Below are 7,563 nucleotides of genomic sequence, written 5' to 3'. Positions count from 1 at the left end.
AGCCGTTGTCCTGGCTCTCGTCCTGCGCAAAACACCGGCCGCCCCGTCACACGAGCCCCGCCGAGGGGGGTCAGCAGCGGCGCGCCGCGAGCTTAGGGCACACCTCGGGTCGCCACAACCCGTCTGCAGGGCCCGCTGCCCGCCCACCACGCCTCCCAGATGACGGAGCTAGATAATCCATGCTTAACAACACAGCAAGTGTAAGGGCGGGTGTAACTACAAGGCATAACGATTCTGTCACAGAACGCGTGCATGATCCCCAGCGCGCGGCAACCGCTCTCCATGGCCCGCGGTGCCGGCCGTCGCCACAGGTCGGCGACGGCTGATGTTGGTCGCCCCCCCCCCCCCCCCCTCCCGCGTGAGCTGATACCCGGGTGATACAAGCGCCGGCCGAAACCGCACGGCTCCGTATCGGTGCCAGAGACAGAGCCCAACAAACCCAGCCGATATCACATATGGGACTCTACGCGGGCGCCGGGTCAGCTTGGGAAGCGGCTCATCTGGTTCAAAACCTGCACCGCGTCAGCAGTGAGTCCACACGCCGACGACAGCGCTCACCTGGTTGCCGTGGTTGGACTAGGGTCAGTAACGCAGCCCCGGGACTCACCTGGTTGCCGTGACTGAACCAGCGTCAGTACCCCAGCCCCGGAACTCACCTGGTTGCCGTGGTTGGACCAGCGTCAGTACCCCAGCCCCGGGACTCACCTGGTTGCCGTAGTTGGACCAGCGGGGCCCGCGGCGCATAGCCGTCAGCAGTATGCTCATCTCGCCCTGAATGATGTACAGGATGTTGCCGGGCGGCCTCATGGTGATGCCCTGTCGGCGAGGACAGCTCCGTGTCACGTGTGGAGCCGGCACAGCCGCCGGACGACGCCCAGGCCAGGGGGAGGGGGTCACAGGCACTGGGGGAGAGCCGCCGGCTGAAGACGCCCGGCCAGGGGGAGGGGGTCACAGGCACTGCGGAGAGCCGCCGGCTGAAGACGCCCGGCCGGGGGGAGGGGTCACAGGCACTGCGGGAGAGCCGCCGGCTGAAGACGCCCGCCCGGGGATGCTGGGAGGTGCGGAGGAGGGGGGCGGCGGGACTTGGCCACGTATGAACGGCGAACGCAGCTAACGGCTCCAGGGCCATAGCCATTCAGGGGCTTGTTTCTCTCAGCGGAAGCCGTTATCACGTACTGACGTGGGCAAATCGCGCTATGTGAAAAAAATCGTAAGCAGCATCAGGACATGCGGCCGGTTGTCACTGCCGTCACGTCCACCGCCGGGTTGGCTGCCGCCATGTCTTTCTGTTTTCCCACCATTTCCGACACAGGCAACGGCCGCCACCATTCACGCTGCAGTATTTATGGCAAAGGCGTGAGATACCGCGGCCCACCGGGTAGTGAGGAGCGTCAAATCCTTCCTTCATAAGTCCATCACCACATCTTCTGAGTTGTAACGTCCCCGTGAGGCTGCGCACTTCCACACCAGCATCCCCAGCCCCGGGACCAGAATGGGTATACCTCCAACAAAGAACGCCGATTCAAACGAAACCATCACAGCGCTCGCGCGCCACCTATTCCACATCCCACCTCAGTGGAAAAAGAGCATTGCTTCGAACTGCCACAATCCAGATGACGGGACAGGCTCTGCCGCCCTCCATCATACGCCCATTGACAAAGATGAGCATCACACATCCATTGACGAAGATGATCATCACACGTCCATTGGTGGAGATGATCATCACACGTCCACTGACGGAGATGATTATCACACGTCCACCGGCGGAGATGATTATGACACGTTCATCAGCGGAGATGATCATCACACGTCCATCTGCAGGGATGATTATCATCTACAGCGGCGGCGGCACGACACCGCCACTGAGCAGACGTTCCAGTGGAGGGAAGAGGGGAGGTTTGCTCCGCCCTCGGCCGTGTCCGTTAGGCTAACCTGAGCCGGGGTTCGGCGGCGGGCGGCTCGGCTCCAGCTCAGCAGCCCAGAGGCCGGGCTTTCGAGCACGGGACCCACCAGCCCGCGCCCGGCGTCCGCAGCAGAAGAGAACCGCCCGCCGCCGCCCGCTCGGCGCCCGTGCGAGGCGGGGCGCAGCGTCAGCCGACGGGATTTGGGGGGGTGGCCAGTGGCCGCCTCCTGTCGCACTAGCTGTGACGTCACTCTACGGCGCAGCCTCGGACGCCGGTGGGTGTGTTCGGAGGCAGCCCCGGACGCCGGTGGGTGGGCTCAGAGGCAGCCTCGGACGCCGATGGGTGGGCTCAGAGGCAACCTCGGACGCCGGTGGGTGGGCTCAGAGGCCGCGGGAGCTTCTCCACAGCGGCCAGCGTGTTTCTACCCCGGGCCTAGCCACGCGGCTTGATATCCAAACAATCTTCGCCATTGAGGCTGACTTTCGTCGTCAAGTTGGACTCTGATTTTGGAGCCTCCGTTTTTAGGATCCTGTTGCACTTGGTCGCTCCATCCTTCTGCATTCATTGAGAAATACCCGCTATTCTTCAGCATACGGCTACTAGCGAGACAGCAAGATCTGGTGTAACCGTCCAGGTCCTCTACTGTCACTACACTCAGCCACTCGCGAGATAACACGGTCTGGTGCAACCGTTCAGGTCCCCTAACCGTCAACACACTCGGCTTCTCGCGAGATAACACGGTCTAGGTGCAACCGTCAAGTGCCCTAGCCGTCACCACACACTTTCCGTGCCCTCTTTATCTGTGTTTGCGCACGCATAAAGCTCCTCATACGGATTCTCAACCGACCGTGCCCTCCTCGGGCAGCAGGACGCTGGGCTTCCCACCAACCGCAACAAGACGACGCGACATACCCGACGCGGCGGCGGCCGCGCGCGTGCGCGGTCACCTGAACTGACGACCGCACCACCGCACGGACACCTGGCAAAAAACGGCCCGGGGGCCGGCGGCAGCGGCGGCGCCACGCGTCCCTGAGGGGGAGGGGGGAGGGTTCGCCGCGGCGGGTCACAACAGAGTCGAGCCAGGCCAGCGGCACACGCACGCGGCTGTCGCTGGGCGCCTCGATGACGTCACAGGTCCCTCACCGCCACTGTCGGTTGATCATTGTCGTGGTGACTATTGTGTTGCGTATTCATTGATGTATCTGTCATGTTCCTGGGTGTTGGTATTGTGCTCTCTCGTCGTATTGATGTCATAGTATGTGCTTTATCGTTCGTAGTCTGTCTTCCAATTGCTGTGTCTGCTCCTCTCACCCGCCTATCATCATGCATTCCACCCAGCTCCCAGCAATGGCCGGTCCTGCGCTCAGCTGATAAAAGACCGTGAAACCCTTCTGTTTGATGTCAAACTGGTCAGGCTCCTCACAGACGGCCGCCACTGGCACGTGATGCATGCGCAGTCGACCCACGCTCTGTGCGGGGCGGGGGGGGGGGGGACACACCGCCACACGGCCTCCTGACGTGCTCGGCGCCGTCCGGTCACCTCGGCCTCCCTCTGTGCTGGGCAGGGGGGGGGGGACACGCCGCCCACACGGCCTCCTGACGTGTCCGGCCCCGTCCGGTCACCTCGGCCACGCGTGAGCGATCGTGGTCGATGCCAACCGCCGAGTCCTTTTGCACGGAGATATCGACTCAGTTAACATGTGCGTTCCCCATTCACCTGAAAACAGGTGCATGTGGCTGCCAATGTGCCTGGTGTGATAATGTGTGGTACTCAAATTACTACACTCATCTACGGCCACGTCAAGTGCAAATGAATTGATGAATGAAAGTGCGAATAGATGAGACATTTGTTCTTCAAGCGTCGGAGTTGGCTGATTGGCCATGTGCACACTGCCCACCGGCAGCGCATACAAAGGGGACGGGCCGATGTCGGCCATCTGCGAGGGGTTTGTCAAGTTTGGCATCAGACCAGAGTGAAAGGATTCAAGAGAGACCTTGTTAACTAATGCTGCATTCAAGCAATGTTAAATGTCATCATTAAAAACCACCAACCAATCCAGTCCATATGGCATCAATTTACAAAGGCCGCAATTACAGGACGAGAACTGCTGAGCTCTCAATATGTAGCCTTTCAGACCAAAAAAAGGCAACTGTCATAGCAACAGCGAGTCTCTCTAGAGCATGGAGAAAGCATTTTTCACAGCTGGTGCTCAACATCCTCAGCTTGGCAATGCCATCACATGAGGGGCGACCATGTCAGAGTAACACGAGCCACGAGGTGCGCACCACAGCGTCTCACTATCAGAACGCTCTGAACACCCTGCGATGGGTGAAACAAACCGTGAGTGCAGTGTATCCACCTGGTCACGAGGGGCGTGCCAGCCGTTTACGACCCTCACTCTGAAGCCAGTGCCGACTCAGGAGATTGGTGAGCTCGCAGTGCTGTTAAGGACAGGATCTGCCCAAACCCAGCTTATATCGGCGACCCCTTCAGGTGGAATGATGCTCCACAGAGAACTGTCTGGCTGAAGGCTGCCCCGCCGTAATGGGTTTGCTGCGTCACAATGCCGTCGCCGTGGCGTCTCCCGTAGCGGAAGAGACTGCAAACCCCGCAGACAAGGCCTCTCCGTGTACGCTCGTGCCTCCGCCTGCCACTAGACTAAGTGCCTGTCCCTGAACCTGCCGGACCAACTTCTGATCAGCCAGGTTGAATGAAGTCTAGATGGTGCTACCATACTCGAGATAACGTCTTATAAGAGTCCAGGAAAGCACATACTGAGCCATCCAGCTCATGTACTGGCATGATCATACATGCTACAGACAAAAGACAGGACCTGTGTGGCCTACAAGACTGTTGCGGTCACTTGCCTCTGACAGAGCAGGGTGGGGTCTGCAAGACAGGACCTGTGTGGCCTACAAGACTGTTGCAGCCGCTTGCCTCTGACAGAGCGGGGTGGGGTTTCCATGAATTCACCAGCTCAACTCTGTCCATAACTGGCCAAGTCAGACACCCCTAGTCACATATGTGCTGGGTAGTGCAGGATCCAATGCGACAAAAATTGGAGTTTGCTTTATTAAGTGAGAGCTGCCAAAAGCCAGAACAGGCCACAGCATTACTCTGGGCTCTCTACAGAAGGCCAATCACTGATGTTTGTGCCACATCATCATTCACCTTAGCATCATCCACCAGCATCCTCATATGGAGTTAAACACGGCATCTGATGGCTAATGTCATCAATGAGCTAGACAGAAAAAAGGTCTGATATGAATCCCTGAGGTACACCCCTGTTGATGTCAGATAAAGGAGAGATAATTTACCTCACCAGTGCTTGTTGGTGCCACATGCTCAGAAATGACTGCATCCATTGGGATAGTTCATCTGGCATTCTGACACATTCCAACATGCCAGGCAGGTGGCAGCAGGAAACTGGGTAAAATTCCTTTTGAAAACAAAGAGTACATTCACAGGATCATCCAGATCCTACCAAGGTTTGATTCCTCAACAACATCTAGAAGCTGGGTGTGACTGGAATGTTTCAGTCTGATCTCATGCCTAGACCCCCTAGAAGCTGGATGTGACTGGAATGTTTCAGTCTGATCTCATGTCTAGTCTGATCTCATGTCTAGTGATGGCAATGATACTTATAAGAGTGTAGTTCCCATTGCATTGCTCTCTTTGTTTTAATCATTCTTTAAGAAGCCGGCAATATAGCGGTTCCTGCTCTTTAGACAAAGACTGGAAATAATGCTGAAGTGATTGTTAATGATGCAAACTGCTTCAAGCTCCCTCATTGATGGGACTATATGCCTTCATTCATGCCTGCAATACATCCTTTTCCCATCAATTGCTGGTTTGTATGCCCATAACGTCCTATCTAGCTTTTGATGTTTTCACCAACTTCTTGTAAGTCTCTCATCAAGTTCAGAGGTTCCTCTTCTGCACCTCAGGTTATTCCTATAGCTGGTAAATGGACACATGTGATGAGGAATTTGTGCCAAAGTCTTTCCATTCTGAGCTTTGTGGCATGGATGTCCATACAAAATTACTGGCCTTTCAGAAAGGCTTCATTTTCAGGAGGCTGTTGCAGGCCAGACAGTTAAATTTAAGTTTGTGTGCATGCACATCCATGGATATGACAACAAGGTGATAAGGATTTTTAACCTCATGCTCACATTAAGTACTACCTTTACCAGAACTATAGCCACAAAAAAACATAAAAACTCAGGAGCCTCCTAGACAGGTGTTCAGGCATTAATTGGGGTCTTTCAGATATGTGCATATATATATATATATATAAAGCAATCTTTCTAAAACAACCATACTAGACTTCCTCAGACTGCAATACACCAATCAGTCTTGGAAAACAGTGGCAATACATCATCTCACCATTGAAAACAATGCAATTGGATGCTCAATGATCCTACTGGTAACAGCATTCACAGCACCCTGGTGTCAAACAGCAGTGTTTATCAATGATTGGTAGGTGGGTCTGCTGAGTGTCTGATGAGCCAGCTAAGTAGGGGTGAAGCTCTCCACTGTGGTAGCATGAAAAAGGGGTAAGGATGGGAGTAGGACTATGGACAGAAGTAAGAGCATGGGTGTTTTCATAGGAATAGGCACAGCATTGGGGTAGACTGGGTAGTAGACATTGTAGTAGACATTGGGGTAGGAGGTAGACTGGGTTCTGTTTGGTCAAGTAAATTCTGGCAAATTGTTGGCCTTGCTAAAACAGAAGCACAACTCTTTCTTACAGTGCTCAACACACCTAATAATAATCTAAAACTTTCACAGCTCATTGAGCATGGTGTGGTTGTTACAATACCCGTCAATGGATGTATGGTGGGCTGCCAATACCATTATGCTGCCATTACTATGCCATAGTTAGTGAAAAGTAAGGCATGCCATGCTGAAGCAGGAAAACTGAATCATAACAATGTTATAAGTAGTCATGCCTGTCTGTTTCATCTCTAAATTTTTGCTTTGACAATGCATTGCTGTGCTGGCATATGGAAGGCTATAACACAGACAGCAAAATCCAAATAGTACACACGCTTATTAATAAATTGACACATCATTAGTATATGGTGTTTCCCATATGCGGGGTGCTGACTACCACATTAAGACACAGCAATGAACATAATTTATCACAATATGGCCACACTTACCTAGTCTGCAACACCGATTTCAACCGCTTACGACCACCAACTTTCACAAATGATGAATAAAAAATGGCCTCATGCGTGTAAGAAGTACAGTCAAGGTGTCCAAAATTTCAGTTAGCTTGGCCTACCACAACAAAAGACGCGTCGGAACCCACACCCACTACTCGGCCCCAGAGGCCCTGGAGGCTTGAGACAGGTCCGTGCATTATTTACAGCTGACGAAATGTACAAGAAGCGCCATAAACGTGTTAAAGGACACGTAGAGCGGATTGGCGTGTAGCATCGTAGGAGTGAGTAGAATGAGATCGATAAGCAGCTCTGCCTTCTCATTGGGGCAACCGTTTCCCGCCTAAACATACTCATTGTCGTAGAGAAGATCTTGCGCATCTTCCAAAACTCATGTAATCCAAATACAAAAACGTAGTTGACCACTACTTATTTTAAAAGCATGATAAACTTATTCGGGTTCTCCCAGAGGTGGCCTTGTGCTCATGCC

The 7,563-nt window shown here is 54.0% G+C and overlaps 1 long non-coding RNA gene across 1 annotated transcript; it reads right to left on the bottom strand.

Annotated features, from left to right (window-relative positions):
* Positions 1-4: 4 nt before the first annotated feature.
* LOC119095551 (uncharacterized) lies at positions 5-7,231 on the bottom strand. The gene is made up of 3 exons (XR_005093919.1): positions 7,071-7,231; positions 706-816; positions 5-22 (listed from the first exon to the last, which is right to left on the bottom strand). It is a non-coding gene; the product is annotated as an uncharacterized LOC119095551 (long non-coding RNA).
* Between the last annotated feature and the right edge of the window lie 332 nt (positions 7,232-7,563).

This window comes from Pollicipes pollicipes, unplaced genomic scaffold (genome assembly GCF_011947565.3).
Source record: "Pollicipes pollicipes isolate AB1234 unplaced genomic scaffold, Ppol_2.1 Scaffold_4219;HRSCAF=4965_pilon_pilon_pilon, whole genome shotgun sequence".
NCBI lineage: Eukaryota > Metazoa > Arthropoda > Thecostraca > Pollicipedomorpha > Pollicipedidae > Pollicipes > Pollicipes pollicipes.
Note: the sequence above shows the minus strand (reverse complement) of the source record. Positions and strands in the feature narration are given on the sequence as shown.